The sequence below is a fragment of the Cyclopterus lumpus genome, chromosome 24 (genome assembly GCF_009769545.1).
Source record: "Cyclopterus lumpus isolate fCycLum1 chromosome 24, fCycLum1.pri, whole genome shotgun sequence".
In the NCBI taxonomy this organism is placed as follows: domain Eukaryota; kingdom Metazoa; phylum Chordata; class Actinopteri; order Perciformes; family Cyclopteridae; genus Cyclopterus; species Cyclopterus lumpus.
Genome location: NC_046989.1, coordinates 2666256 through 2681255, shown reverse-complemented (window position 1 = coordinate 2681255; position 15000 = coordinate 2666256). Strand labels below are relative to the sequence as shown.

At 46.4% G+C, this 15000-nt stretch overlaps 1 protein-coding gene across 6 annotated transcripts in view; it reads left to right on the top strand.

Moving 5' to 3' along the window:
• Positions 1 to 15000, top strand: part of hivep2a (HIVEP zinc finger 2a) — a 92873-nt gene that overhangs the window by 40351 nt on the left and 37522 nt on the right. The window lies entirely within an intron of this gene.

Genomic DNA, 15000 nt, shown 5'->3' with positions numbered 1-15000 from the left:
TCATGCGACAGGTTCTCAAGTGAGAGGTTCTCATGTGAGAGGTTCTCATGTGAGAGGTTCTCATGTGACAGGTTCTCTTGTGAGAGGTTCTCTTGTGTTAGGTTCTCATGTGAGAGGTTCTCATGTGACAGGTTCTCATGTGAGAGGTTCTCAAGTGAGAGGTTCTCATGTGAGAGGTTCTCAAGTGAGAGGTTCTCATGTGAGAGGTTCTCATGTGACAGGTTCTCATGTGACAGGTTCTCAAGTGAGAGGTTCTCATGTGAGAGGTTCTCATGTGACAGGTTCTCATGTGAAAGGTTCTCATGTGAGAGGTTCTCATGTGACAGGTTCTCATGTGACAGGTTCTCTTGTGAGAGGTTCTCTTGTGTTAGGTTCTCATGTGAGAGGTTCTCATGTGACAGGTTCTCATGTGAGAGGTTCTCAAGTGAGAGGTTCTCATGTGAGAGGTTCTCATGTGAGAGGTTCTCATGTGACAGGTTCTCATGTGAGAGGTTCTCATGTGAGAGGTTCTCATGTGAAAGGTTCTCATGTGAGAGGTTCTCATGTGAGAGGTTCTCATGTGACAGGTTCTCATGTGAGAGGTTCTCATGTGAGAGGTTCTCTTGTGTTAGGTTCTCATGTGACAGGTTCTCATGTGAGAGGTTCTCATGTGAGAGGTTCTCATGTGTGAGGTTCTCATGTGACAGGTTCTCAAGTGAGAGGTTCTCATGTGAGAGGTTCTCATGTGAGAGGTTCTCATGTGAGAGGTTCTCATGTGAAAGGTTCTCATGTGAGAGGTTCTCATGTGAGAGGTTCTCATGTGAGAGGTTCTCATGTGAGAGGTTCTCATGTGAGGGGTTCTCATGTGAAAGGTTCTCATGTGAGAGGTTCTCATGTGAAAGGTTCTCATGTGAGAGGTTCTCATGTGAGAGGTTCTCATGTGACAGGTTCTCATGTGAGAGGTTCTCATGTGAGAGGTTCTCATGTGAGAGGTTCTCTTGTGTTAGGTTCTCATGTGACAGGTTCTCATGTGAGAGGTTCTCATGTGAGAGGTTCTCATGTGAGAGGTTCTCTTGTGTTAGGTTCTCATGTGACAGGTTCTCATGTGAGAGGTTCTCATGTGTGAGGTTCTCATGTGACAGGTTCTCATGTGAGAGGTTCTCATGTGTGAGGTTCTCATGTGAGAGGTTCTCATGTGAAAGGTTCTCATGTGAGAGGTTCTCATGTGAGAGGTTCTCATGTTAGAGGTTCTCTTGTGTTAGGTTCTCATGTGACAGGTTCTCATGTGAGAGGTTCTCATGTGTGAGGTTCTCATGTGAGAGGTTCTCATGTGTGAGGTTCTCATGTGAGAGGTTCTTATGTGACAGGTTCTCTTGTGAGAGGTTCTCTTGTGTTAGGTTCTCATGTGTGAGGTTCTCATGTGAGAGGTTCTTATGTGACAGGTTCTCTTGTGAGAGGTTCTCATGTGACAGTTTCTCATGTGAGAGGTTCTCATGTGAAAGGTTCTCATGTGACAGGTTCTCATGTGAGAGGTTCTCATGCGACAGGTTCTCAAGTGAGAGGTTCTCATGTGAGAGGTTCTCATGTGAGAGGTTCTCATGTGACAGTTTCTCATGTGACAGGTTCTCTTGTGAGAGGTTCTCTTGTGTTAGGTTCTCATGTGAGAGGTTCTCATGTGTGAGGTTCTCATGTGACAGGTTCTCATGTGAGAGGTTCTCATGTGACAGGTTCTCATGTGAGAGGTTCTCATGTGAGAGGTTCTTATGTGACCGGTTCTCTTGTGAGAGGTTCTCATGTGACAGGTTCTCCTGTGAGAAGTTCTCATGTGAGAGGTTCTTATGTGACAGGTTCTCTTGTGAGAGGTTCTCATGTGACAGGTTCTCCTGTGAGAGGTTCTCATGTGACAGGTTCTCCTGTGAGAGGTTCTCATGTGACAGGTTCTTATGTGACAGGTTCTCCTGTGAGAGGTTCTCATGTGACAGGTTCTTATGTGACAGGTTCTCTTGTGAGAGGTTCTCATGTGACAGGTTCTCTTGTGAGAGGTTCTCATGTGACAGGTTCTCATGTGAGAGGTTCTCATGTGACAGGTTCTCCTGTGAGAAGTTCTCATGTGAGAGGTTCTTATGTGACAGGTTCTCTTGTGAGAGGTTCTCATGTGACAGGTTCTCCTGTGAGAGGTTCTCATGTGACAGGTTCTTATGTGACAGGTTCTCCTGTGAGAGGTTCTCATGTGACAGGTTCTTATGTGACAGGTTCTCTTGTGAGAGGTTCTCATGTGACAGGTTCTCATGTGAGAGGTTCTCATGTGAGAGGTTCTTATGTGACAGGTTCTCTTGTGAGAGGTTCTCATGTGACAGGTTCTCCCGTGAGAAGTTCTCATGTGAGAGGTTCTTATGTGACAGGTTCTCTTGTGAGAGGTTCTCATGTGACAGGTTCTCCTGTGAGAGGTTCTCATGTGACAGGTTCTCCTGTGAGAGGTTCTCATGTGACAGGTTCTTATGTGACAGGTTCTCCTGTGAGAGGTTCTCATGTGACAGGTTCTTATGTGACAGGTTCTCTTGTGAGAGGTTCTCATGTGACAGGTTCTCTGGTGAGAGGTTCTCATGTGACAGGTTCTCTTGTGAGAGGTTCTCATGTGACAGGTTCTCTTGTGAGAGGTTCTCATGTGACAGGTTCTCATGTGAGAGGTTCTCATGTGACAGGTTCTCATGTGAGAGGTTCTCATGCGACCTTGTCCTTGTTTAACTGGTTAGACAGGTTTCAATCGCCGTGTCCAAGTCTCCAGCATCAGGGGTGTCAATTCCTGCTGGAGAACACCCCCCCCCCACACACACACACACACCCCCCCACACACACACACGTTCCAAGGTTATGAAATAATTTGCGTCTGCGCGCATTTCAACACAATTCTTCGTTGCCTCCATTCAAGCTGAGACACGAATCAGGGAGACGAGAATAGAACCTCTCTCTCTCTCTCTCTCTCTCTCTCTATCTCCCTCTCTCTCTCTCTCTCCCTCTCTCCCTCTCTCTCTCTCTCTCTCTCTCTCTCTCTCTCTCTCTCTCTCTCTCTCTCTCTCTCTCCCTCTCTCTCTCTCTCTCTCTCCCTCTCTCCCTCTCTCCCTCTCTCTCTCTGATATTGATGCAGCTGTCTTGCTCCAGTTGGGTAACCTCTCTCTCTTGGGGGGGTGGGGGGTGTTCCCCTGTGGCCGATGTGTCTTTCAATCCACACAAAACGTTCCTCACGGTGAACTCGAACACACGGCATGAAGCGATGAGAGGCCGGGCGGTTCTCTTCTCCACTGTTGGAACCGGCTGAAGGTGCAGGTCCGGTTGCCCCTGACAACGAGTGTGGGGGGGGGGGGGGGTGTATATATATATATATATATATATATATATATATATATAGATGGTATTTTAATTGATTTAATATATAAAATCTGTGGGTCATAGATGTTAAACTAAATAGCTGAACTGAGATTTTGGAGTGAGAGCGATATTTTACGTCTCTTCGTGGTTTCATTGAAGACATATTGTTGCAGATGTTTCCATCAGCTGTAACATCTGCATGTTTACTGCCGGTACTTTTCCATATGTAATCAGTACGTTTCACTCATAACACTTCTTTATTGTGTTGTATGAATACTGCACTTACTCTGAAAGGTGGCTACGATTGACATACTTACAGTAAAGGATCCGATGGCACCGTGCTCCGATTGGTCGAGCAGGAGCGCTTGTTCCCGGACCGGTCGAGTCGGCTGCGACCTTCAACGTTTTTATTTATTTTTTTGCTGAGCGCGCAGAAGCCGGGAGTGGATTATGAGCGAGGGTCAGGGCTGCGGGGCGGCCTCGCTGTCCTCCATTAACCTCCGTCAGGAGGACGCGGCCCACCGGCCAATCACGTGGCCCGTCGGCCAATCACGCGGCCCGTACGTTCTTCCTCACAGAGAATCCAGTTGGATGTTGGTGTTCAGGAGCGTCGGGAACAACAAGATACGAGGACGCTCATCAATTCTCTGATTGGCTCTTTTTGATTATTTTGAAGAAAAAAAAAGACACTTATTAAGAAAAGAATCCACATTTCTTTATTATTCTTGTATGTAAACAAATAAATTAAAATATTTCAACTCCATTCTCGGCTGAACAAAGATCTCACTGATTATCTCTCACTGATTAGGAGACCGAGAGAGACAAAGAGACAGAGAGAGACAAAGCAACAAAGAGACATACATACAAAGAGACATATGAAGACAAAGAGACAGAGATACAAAGAGACAGAGATACAAAGAGAAAGAGATACAAAGAGACAGAGAGAGACAATGAGACAGAGATACAAAGAGACTGAGATACAAAGAGACAGAGATACAAAGAGACAGAGAGAGACAATGAGACAGAGATACAAAGAGACTGAGATACAAAGAGACAGAGAGAGACAATGAGACAGAGATACAAAGCAACAAAGAGACATACATACAACGAGACATATGAAGACAAAGAGACAGAGATACAAAGAGAAAGGAGACAAAGAGACAGAGCAAGACAAAGAGACATACATACAAAGAGACAGAGAGAGACAATGAGACAGAGATACAAAGCAACAAAGAGACATACATACAAAGAGCCATAGGGAGACAAAGAGACAGAGATACAAAGAGACAGAAAGAGACAAAGATACAGGGATACAAAGAGGCAAACCAGGGTAAATTTTTGTAGTTTGAGATCATATTTTTGATCAATAAAAGCATTATTTCCTTTCTCCGGACGTAAACGAACATATTGATCCGACTGACGTGGATTGGTTGAAAGAGCAAAAGCAACGACGTGATTGGCTGAGAGACGCAAACAGATGTTTCTACGCCTCCCGTTGGTTTTGACAGAGCATCGTTCATAAGTTCATGAATATATTTATTAACGTGGAGCTGAAATACTGGAGGTGAATCACGTGAAGGTGAATCACGTGAAGGTGAAACCGTGCCGCGGTCGCGAAGCCGGCCGTCGGCCAATCAGACGTCGCGGTGTGCTCCCTCGAACCTGACGTGAACCTGACCCAGAATCAGGCTCCGGGGTCGCGACCTCTGGACGCTTCTGCCACTACCATCACTTCAGCCTGAGGTTGTTTTTTTGTAGCGCGCGTTTCACTTTTTCCACGAGGTAATAGAATCTGAAAATCTTTTTTAGAAATGAAGCACTTTTTTTATTATTATTTTTCAAAACAAAAAAAACGTCTGCGTTTCATCTTCTTTGTGTCTCGCTCTCTTTTCTCCTTCGGCTTCAACTCAAACATCCATCACTGGCACGACGGTCCCTGCTGCGTTGCCAGAGCAATAAAATCCATAACAATCTGGAACTCTCGTGTGTGTGTGTGTGTGTGTGTGTGTGTTAGTGTATTTCCCATCAGTCCTGGCCATCCTTACCCAGCCCTTTCCCAGAATACACCACTGACTCACTTTGAAATAAATTACCAGTCAGCTGTTTGACTCCAGAAAAACTCCCGCAGACTAAAAAAGCAAAAGTCTGCATTGTTTGCAGGTGAACTTCCTGTACTCTCGGGCGGTCACACCTGTCCAGGTATTCAGAAAACCTGCAGAACTGGGAATGCTGGTTTCTGTACGTATTGGTTTAGGGTGGCACAGAGACGGTAAAGGAGGCGTGGCCTAATGGTCCGAGGCCACATGTAAGAGGTTTGTGGAAGGTTAAAGAAATAAAAAAAGGGGGGGTGTTCCTCGGGGGTTAAAGTGAAGACAAATTAAACAGATGTGATGACGTACAAACGGACTCGATGACACCTGTCGCAGGAAGCCGCTGGCCGCCGCCGCCGCCGTTAGTGGTTCTTTCCGAACGTTTACAGGAGAAACCACACCAGTGGCACGCGTGGGAACAAAAACAAAATGCCCCGGACGGTCCCGTTTTCAGGGGGAACGGACGATCTTGTCGTTCGAGGTTGTCGTCGACGTCTCGCCGCGTCGCGTTTTCTTTCGTCTTTTCCGTGTTTTCCGTGTTTTCCGTGGTTTCCGTGGTTTCCGTGGTTTCCGTGGTTTCCGTGGTTTCCATGGTTTCCATCGATCCGGATCGTTCCTGTTTCGATTTGACTTCCACGTGTAATCTCCAATGATGTTTTTTTACACCTCACTTTTTATTGATCCGTTCTGCATCCAGATGATATCGGTATGTCTGTCTGCACTTTCCTGTATTTGTTATCTCTATTTAATTCAGATCATTTGTTCTTTTATTGTCATTCCATCTGGTTCCTGATTCCGATTTTTTTATTTTAAATCTTTTAAAGTCGAGAAAGCGCTCAATCTTGGAAGGTGTTTTTCCCTTCCCTTTCATTTAAAAGATACAGGTTATTGGATTCTTTATTATAAATACGTCCTGAAAACCACATTTTAATTTCCGAGACGTCGAGCGGAAAAGTAGAAAACTTTTCTTGTTTTTTTTGGCAAAATGTCCAGTTGGTCTTTGTTAATTATTCGTCACGCAACGTTCAGCATCAACTTTTGCTCTGCAGAGTTCCCTTTCCGGCTTTTGGTGTGTGCGTGTGTGTGTGTGAGTGTGTGTGTGAGTGTGTGTGTGTTGCCTAATGGACAAACACACACACACACTTTGACGCTGTGTGACGAATACAGGTGTCGAGAGCAGGCTCCACATCGCCATGGAGACAGCCGTTCACGCTTCAACTTCTCCGAAAGCGGAGGAGTGATAAGACATCATGCTGTGTGTCACCTCACCTCCCCCCCAACACACACACACACACACACACACACACACACACACATGCATACACACACACACACACACACATGCATACATGCAACAAAACAAACTAAATATCTATCGCAAGCTGCACAAACAAACACACCTTCACATGTAACACAAACAAACACCTTCACATGTAACACAAACAAACACACCTTCACATGTAACACAAACAAACACACCTTCACATGTAACACAAACAAACACCTTCACATGTAACACAAACAAACACACCTTCACATGTAACACAAACAAACACCTTCACATGTAACACAAACAAACACCTTCACATGTAACACAAACAAACACACCTTCACATGTAACACAAACAAACACACCTTCACATGTAACACAAACAAACACCTTCACATGTAACACAAACAAACACACCTTCACATGTAACACAAACAAACACCTTCACATGTAACACAAACAAACACACCTTCACATGTAACACAAACAAACACACCTTCACATGTAACACAAACAAACACCTTCACATGTAACACAAACAAACACACCTTCACATGTAACACAAACAAACACCTTCACATGTAACACAAACAAACACCTTCACATGTAACACAAACAAACACCTTCACATGTAACACAAACAAACACCTTCACATGTAACACAAACAAACACCTTCACATGTAACACAAACAAACACCTTCACATGTAACACAAACAAACCTTTTTTCTGTAGTATTTATAATTACTAAATTTGGCAGTATTTTAGGTTGTATTTATAATTCTGGACAAAATATTGCAGTATTTTATGTCGTATTTATAATTTTTGACTGCATTTTGCAGTATTTTCTCTAGTATTTATAATTGTCAGTATTTATTTATTTCTAATTGTAAATTGAGGCCGGCGGTACTCTCCGTTAAAATGTTGAGTTTAGCCGCGTGTTCATCCCACGGGACTCAAACGCAGCGGCTCTGTCGGGGAAACTCAAATACCCAGAATGCAACACAGAGTGACGAGGCAAAGTGAATTAGCTGTGAGATGACATCAGATGGAGGACATAGAGAGGAAGAGTGTCGTCCCTCCATCTGGTGTCAAGAGGTCACCGCCAGACTCCACCCACGCTTGTGTGTGTGTGTGTGTGTGTGTGTGTGTGTGTGTGTGTGTGTGTGTGTGTGTCACAGCATGTGTTTCCCATCTGGTCCCACCCATTCCCTCAACACTGACTTCATGCTGACCTATTTCTCTCATCTCTCTTTCTTTCATTAGTATCTCACTCTCCTCTCTCCCGACTCCTCGATCTCGCTTCCTTCCTTCCTTCCTTCCTTCCTTCCTTCCTTCCTTCCTTCCTTCCCTCCTTCCCTCCTTTCCTCCTTTCCTTTCATCAGTGTAACACACTCTCTGACCCGTGCGTTTGACACCCTGATGTCATCACTCGTCTCTCTCATGTCGCTCTGCATCCTGCAGCGCTAAAGACAACCATCCATTGTGTCATTTAATCTAATTACAAGTCGTAAAATCACATTTGTCTTGTAATAAGGAGTGTGTGGGGGGGTGAGATCATTTCATCTGTTTCCGAGCCACGAGATTCCTCGAATATCGAGCCAATTTACACGCACTGTTTCCGTTTCCTCGTGTAGCAATCTGCTCGTGTCCTCCTTCCTTCTTTCCTGCTTCCTAAGCAGAGGAGTGACCTCAGTCCGTTGGCTCTCGCTTCAAGGCTCACACACAACCTGGAGGTTTATTTTGAAAAGACTTTATGCACGTTTTTTTTAAAAAGACTTTATGTACATAACAAGAAGAAACTGTACGTGTCCTGTGAACACTGAAGTTTATTTTGAAAAGACTTTATGCACGTAACAAGAAGAAACTGTACGTGTCCTGTGAACACTGAAGTTTATTTTGAAAAGACTTTATGCACGTAACAAGAAGAAACTGTACGTGTCCTGTGAACACTGAAGTTTATTTTGAAAAGACTTTATGCACATAACAAGAATAAACTGTACGTTTCCTGTGAACCTGGAGGTTTATTTTGAAAAGACCCTGCGTGCATGTAGCACATGAACACTGACATTTATTTTGAAAAGACTTTATGTGCGTAAAAAGCAGAAACAGTTTCCTGTGAACCCTGACGTTTATTTTGAAAGACATTTTGCATGTAACGAGTTTAAACTCCATGTTTCCTGTGATCCCGGAGGTTTATTTTGAAAAGACCCCGCGCGCATAAACTCCATGTTTCCTGTGAACCCGGAGGTTTATTTTGAAAAGACCCCGCGCCCATAAACTCCATGTTTCCTGTGAACCCGGAGGTTTATTTTGAAAAGACCCTGCGCCCATAAACTCCATGTTTCCTGTGAACCCGGAAGTTTATTTTCTGAAAAGCCACTTTGTGTAAACTATCTGTTTCCCGTGAACACTGACAGTTTATTCTGAAAGACGTTTTGAATGCAACGAGTTGAAACTGTATGTGTCCTGTACTTTATTTTGAAAGGCGTGCATTCCCTGACAGAGCGTCATAGTTCGAAGCTTCTGGGCCCGCCGACCGAGTGTCAGTATGTGACGATTCGTGTGTTCGCGGCCAAACGAGGCGCTAACGTCGCGAAGACGGCCGGCAGCCAATAGGAACGCGGCGTCGGCCTCATCACGTCTCACCGGGGTCCGGCCCGGTCGGGGCGACGTCCACATCTTTTGCAGTGGAGGAGGAGGGAGACGCGTCGTGACCCTTTGGGCTTTCCACCGTCTTTACAACTTCCGAGGTCGGAAGCCGGAGCTTACGAGGAGCACTTGAAGGCAGCATCGGTCTTCTGGCGTACTCCCTCAGTGTCTGCCGTCTCCCTGAGCGCTATCATTCTTCCCATTCAGCTTCCTGCCCTATAAATATTTGAGTAGCCCCATTAGGGAGTGAGGTAATCTTAACACACACACACACACACACACACACACACACTCGGCCATCAAGGCGTAGTAGTGCCTAATAGTCTTGTCGGAGCGATAGGCCCGGGAGCTAACGGGCTAATTAAGAGCGAAACAGGTTTAACGAGTTTAGACTGTTCATTAAGCCAGAAACCTGATTAATTAGCAGTCGGGGGGGAGAGGAGGGGGGGGGGGGGGTCGTTAACGAGTAGCGTGATTAATTAAAACTACAGACGACAGAAAATTGTAACTTTAAATGGGGGAAAAAGGTGAGGAGTGATTACTACCACCGGAAGAAGAAGGGGATGAAGGAGAAGAAGGAGGAAAAAATGGGATTGAAAAGATGAGAAGGAGCAGAAAGCGGAGAGGAAGGGAACGAGAAAGAGGGAACAAGGATGGAGAGAGCGAAGGAAGAGACACAGTCTGATGGAGGGATGGAAGAAAGGATGAAGGAGAGAAAGGCCGAGATAAAGAGACACGAGAGATAAAATATAGGGCTTGTTTTTTATTGTTTTAAGTCGTGATAATATTTACTATGAAATGATCATCAGTGTTCTACCTTTCATTGATAATATTTACTATGAAATGATCATCAGTGTTCTACCTTTCATTGATAATATTTACTATGAAATGATCATCAGTGTTCTACCTTTCATTTGAAGACGTTCACGATTCATGGATATAAACCAAAGAAAGAAGAAACGGACGGAGAGAGAGATGGAAACAGGTCCAACAATGGACAGTCAGAGATGGGTGAGAGAGAGAGATAGAGAGGGAGAGGGAGAAAGAGAGGGAGTGAGAGAGAGAGGGAGAGAGAGAGAGGGGGAGAGAGAGAGAGGGAGAGGGAGTGAGAGAAAGAGAGGGAGTGAGAGAGAGAGGGAGAGAGAGAGAGAGAGAGAGATTTTTAGAAAACCTTTATTTTACATAAAAAAACGAACAAACAAACAGAACATTGCACTCACTTCAAAACTAAATCAAACAACAAAAACAACCAAAAACAACAAACGCAACGCTTCTGTCCGCTGGTGGTCCTGATACCCCGTTTCAATGTCATAGTCCAAGTTTCTCCTCCTCTGGGCTGAGTCGCTCCTCAGGGTTGCGCCTGAGGGTCACTCCTCAGGGCCGCTCTTCTGGGCTGCTCCTCCGTGCCGCTCCTCTGGCTGCTCCTCTGGGCTGCTCGTCCGGGCTGCTCCTCCGTGCTGCTCCTCCGGGCTGCTCCTCCGGATCTCCGGCCTCCTGTGCTTGGCTGTCAGCCTCCTCCTTCAGCCCTTTATTCACCACCGTCCTGATCTTCTGAAGCCTATAAATCTACTGGCGTGTAAAACCTCTCCTCGTCTTGTTCTTCATGTGAAGCCGGATAGATAGAATCAGTTTTGGCAGATCGGTGAAGTGCTTCTCCACTTCACACTTCCTATTCTTTGTGTCCTTGAGGAACCATTTCAGCCTGGCCAGACTATATTCCCTCTGAGAGTCACTTTCGTCAGAGGACCCACTCTCTACCACAGAGTAGTCGTCCATACTGGACTCAGACTCATACCCTTGGCCCAAAGGTCCCTTTTTTTTCTGCGAGCCTTCCTCGTCCCCCCTGGCCTTCCTCTTCAGAGGATGAAGCTTCTCCTCACCCTCCTCCATCTCCACCTCACTTTCTCCTACCATGACCTGCCCATACTTTTCATTCCCTCCTCTTTCCTGCCCCCTACCCACCTCCACCTGTCCTCCAGTGCACCCCTGGCTGTCCTCCTGAATATGTGCCCCCCCTGGGCCGCCCCTGCCCCCTCTTCTTCCACCTGCAGTACTACACCTGCCCTCTCCCCCTCCATTTCCTGGGCCACCTCAGCCCCTTCCTCTTCTTCTTCCTCTTCCTCCTGCTGCTGCTGACCCATCTCAGCCCCTTCTTCCTCTTCCTCCTGCTGCTGACCCATCTCAGCCCCTTCCTCTTCTTCTTCCTCCTGCTGACCCATCTCAGCCCCTTCTATGTTCACCTGCTTCCCTCCACTTCCCCGCTCTGTGATCACCTGCTTCCCCCCACTTCCCCGCTCTGTGGTCACCTGCTTCACCCCACCTGCCTCCTCCTGTTGCTGCTCCCGACCCCCCTCCGTGTCCTCTCCGTCTTTGGGGTCCCCCCTGGTGTCGTCCTGTCCACCAGCCTTCCTCCGAGGACAGGCCCTGCTCTGATGTCCTTCCCTCCCACAGTTAAAACACTTCATACTGTCAGTTTTTGCATAAATGATAAAAAGAGAGTTATCAGCTCTCACCGTGAAAGTGATGTCCAAGTCCTCGCTCCTGCCATGAAGCAGCATGAAGCATTGCCTCCTGTGCGACACCACGTGCTTTAGTAGTGGAGAGCTGCTCCCAGAGGACATCTTCCTCACCTGGGAGGTGACCCTCCCGTGCTTCGACAGCTCCCCCACCAGTACCTCGTCCTTCACGAACGGCGGCACGTTCGCCACCGTCACCCTCACCGCCGCCGCCAGGGGAGAGACGGGGATGTGCATGTTGAACACCACGACCCCGCTCTCCACCACCGTGTTGACCTTAATGATGCTGTCCAGGAACAAGACCACAGCCTTGTTCATCCGGGCAGCGGACTTCACGCTGCTGTAGCCCACCACCTCCCCCACCGCCAGACTGCAGTCCTCCACCGTGCACGGGAACACCAACATAAGCCGAATCCCGTGCCTACGTGTGAGCCAACTCAAGTCCATTTTGGCGTGCTAACTCCGCTAGCCCGCTGCTAGCTCTCCGCTAGCCCGCCGCTAGCTCCCCGCTAGCCCGCCGTTAGCACATTGCTAGCGCGCCGGCGGCTCGCAAACACCCACACTCAACCCACCAAACCCCCCTCGTGCACACAGTACCCCACTCGACACCGACACATACACTGATCTACACTCACGAGACACACGGGAAAAAACACCGTCAACTCCGAACATGACGCTCTCCGCTCCCAACCTCCGACCTCACGCTCTCCCTCCATCTATCCCCCTCTCTCTCTCTCTCTCTCCCTCCATCTATCCCTCTCTCTCTCTCTCTCTCCCTCCATCTATCCCCCTCTCTCTCCCCCTCACACACACACTGTGTTGACTGTCGTGTGATTTGAGGGTCGAAACGTTCAACTGAGGCTTTGAAAAGTCCTCAAACCATAATCAATAAATCAATAACCTGTGATCAGATCAATCAGATCAATCAGATGTAGAGAAACTGTCAGAGTTAACTTATCGTGTCATAACTCCTCCCAGAAGAAGTTAGTAAAGTTTTATCTTTTTTAAAGCAACAAAGTCAAAGTTACGTTTACACGCAAAACAGAGGATAGGAAAGAAAGAGGAGAGAGGAGACAAGGGAGGAGACAAGGGAGCAGGAGACAAGAGGAAGAGAGTCCAAAAGGAGGAAATAAAGGAAGGAAGGTAAGGGAGGAGAGAGAGACACAGGCAGAGAGGATCATGGGAGGAACAGCTGCTGCCGACAGCGCCTTCATCTGTTCCTATGGTTTCATCACCGTGTGTGTGTGTGTGCGTGTGTGTGTGTGTGTGTGTGTGTGTGTGTGTGTGTGTGTGTGTGTGCGTGTGACCTCACAGACAGAACAGTAGTAAAGCCTGCAGGACTAAATGGGAACATATAGTGAATGTGTGAGTGACATCTGTTGGTTCTTTATTAAAGTATTATTTATTATTTTATTATTTATTAGCATTTACACGTACAGCGGTCTCCTGGGTGAAGGTCCGCCCGCCACATCTACGAGGACTTTACTTGTATTACATATGCAAATGTACAACAATAAACATTATGTAAGAACAACTTAGGGGTTAATTAAGTACTCGTTACCTAGAACTTTATTGTGAAAGGAGATGATGTCATTTAAAGGTACAGTACCTTTTTTCAGTCTGGCTTTACTGTATTGGTCTCGCCGTGGATCAATAGAAATATGGACATAGATAATAGAAGGATATATACAATACATATATATATATATATACATACATATATATATATATATATAGAGAGAGAGAGAGAGAGAGAGAGAGAGAGAGAGAGAGAGAGAGAGAGAGAGAGAGAGAGAGAGAGAGAGAGAGAGAGAGATAGATAGATAGATAGATAGATAGATAGATAGATAGATAGATAGATAGATAGATATATTGATGGATAGATGGATAGATAAATAGATAGATAGGTAGGTAGATGGATGGATAGATATATTGATGGATAGATGGATAGATAGATAGATAGATAGATAGATAGATAGATAGATAGATAGATGGATGGATAGATATATTGATGGATAGATGGATAGATGGATGGATAGATAGATAGATAGAAGGACAATATATACAAAGACATGTATATTATTACATATAAAATGGTGCAAAGTTACATAACAAAGGGAAGAATAAAAGAAAGAATTAACCCTAATATTAATAAATAATCCTTATTTTCTGGTTACAACCCAAACTGCAGCCTCTCCTCAGGAGTTAATGGAGCCCCGAGTCGGTCTGACAGGAACAATGAATCTTTAATCAGCTTCAGTGAGATATGAATGAATTGTTTTGTTTTCTGTTTCCTGGAAGCTGAAATGCACCTGACCTCTGCACACGACCCCTCTGTTTCATCACTGTGCGCCTGTTTGTTCTCCCTCTCTCTCTCTATTCCACCCCCCCTCCATCTCTCTCTCTATTCCACCCCCCCTCCATCTCTCTCTCTATTCCACCCCCCCTCCATCTCTCTCTCTATTCCACCCCCCCCTCCATCTCTCTCTCTATCCCACCCCCCCTCCATCTCTCTCTCTATCCCACCCCCCCTCCATCTCTCTCTCTATCCCACCCCCCCTCCCTCTCTCTCTCTATTCCACCCCCCCCTCCATCTCTCTCTCTATCCCACCCCCCCTCCATCTCTCTCTCTATTCTACCCCCCCGCTCCCTCTCTCTCTCTATCCCACCCCCCCTCCATCTCTCTCTCTATTCTACCCCCCCTCCCTCTCTCTCTCTATCCCACCCCCCCTCCATCTCATTCTCCCTCTGTTTATTTATCCAAGAACAATCGATGTGAAGGAGACGCTCAAAGCTGCAGCATTAAAACCAGGAAACATCCATCTCGTATCCACGGAGACGGGCTGACAGGGGGGGGGGGGGGGCTGACAGGGGGGGTGGCTGCTCTCGGGTGTCATGTACCAGTGGCGTGTTATGTCTTGTCAGAAACACACACACACACACACGGTACTCACTCGTGACATCACACTCACGAGATGAGCTTTGAGTTACTCACCTGTGTTACTTCAAGGTGTGTGTGTGTGTGTGTGTGTGTGTGTGTGTGTGTGTGTGTGTGTGTGTGTGAGTGTGTGTGTGTGTGTAACTCGTGTAGAAATGGTCATTTCATTCCTTGAAGCATAGATTGGATA